Here is a 1,429-nt window from a genome sequence, read left to right as displayed (position 1 = left end):
TTGCAAGGGAGATCAGTTGAGCTCGGCAACGTCCCTTGCAGTCTACTTTTAAGCTCGCCCGCAATCTATCCCATTTGAATTTTAAGATTTGGGATAGAAGTTGCCTGGTTCTGGAGAACCGTCTCGTTTTTCTAAATGTATTGCTTTAATAGGCTCTCCAGAGAGGAAGATGGCGATGCTTGCGAGCTGCTATCTTGATGTTGTGGTTGACCGTTCGTTCGCGGGAAAAATCTTGGCAGGCCTTCTTTCTATGCCATAGATTGATATCTCTGTTGATTATTTTTCCACGCAAAATTAGGGTGGTTTCTCCACCCGAGGTTGTATGTATCAAAGAAAGGGTTGTTCTTTATGAAGTATACTAACTGCGGGTTCCTTCGGCATTCTTCAATCGGATGTGTTTCTCCACAAGTGGCACAACTCGTGTTCGTCTGAGCGAATACGTTGACCTCTTTGCGTTCTAGGGCTGTTAATTGCAATGCCCTGTATCAGATTCATCATCGCATTCATTTGATTTTGTAGGGATGCGATGGCCCCATTGTTTGCATCACCTTCTCGAATTTTTAATCGTTGATCGCTTTCGCGCCAATCTTCGTGATTCTTCGAAATGCGATCAAGGATATTTTTAGCCTTATCATACGTTTTGTCAAGCAGACCTCCAGCTACTACCGCATTGGCAACCGACTGCGATGCAGGTTTCAAACCGTGATAAAATATCTCCATCTGGAGACAGTCAGGTAAGCCATTGTGCGGACATTCTCGCACCAGTCTCTTAAACCTTGCCCAAGCGTCGCTGAGCGATTCGTCAATTTCTTGTTCAAAATTTGTAATCAACTTCCTCCTTCTTGCATTCTCGGTAGGGGGGAAGCAATTCTTCATGAACTTCTCTACTACTTGTTCCCACAAGGTTATCTCCCCCAATAGGCCCATTTCCTTGCTTGGTCGCATAGCAAGAATGGGAACAACGTTAGTTGAACTTCTTCAGCTGAGATGTTTGGGAACACAAAAGTATTGCAGATTTTGATGAAACTCCGGAGATAGACGTGCAGATCCTCGCCGCGCCTTCCACCAAACTGTTCAGCCGTCTGAATCATCTGCAACATAACCGGCTTCATCTCAAAACCTCGATCCGTCCAGAGCTGGCCTCATGATTCCTAGGGAGAAATCATAGAGGTTGGCGACGCATAGTCCCGGATGGGTTTATTGCAATCCTTCTCCAAGAGAATGGGGTTTGCCATGATATTGTTCGCGTTTGCTGCTCTTTCTTTCGGTTGTTCTACCATTCTAGGATTTCTCTCTTATTTTTTCAGTCGTTGTCTCTCTGTCTTCTTCGGGACATTCTTTCAATCTCTGGGTCATAGTTGGGCTCAGGAACGTGTCCTTCGCTCATACGACACTACTTCTTCCCTTATCAAAGGAATGGCAGTGCATA

Source organism: Benincasa hispida, chromosome 9 (genome assembly GCF_027475165.1).
Source record: "Benincasa hispida cultivar pf3 chromosome 9, pf3_genome.v1.1, whole genome shotgun sequence".
Taxonomy (NCBI): Eukaryota; Viridiplantae; Streptophyta; class Magnoliopsida; order Cucurbitales; family Cucurbitaceae; genus Benincasa; species Benincasa hispida.
This window is presented reverse-complemented; position numbering follows the sequence as displayed.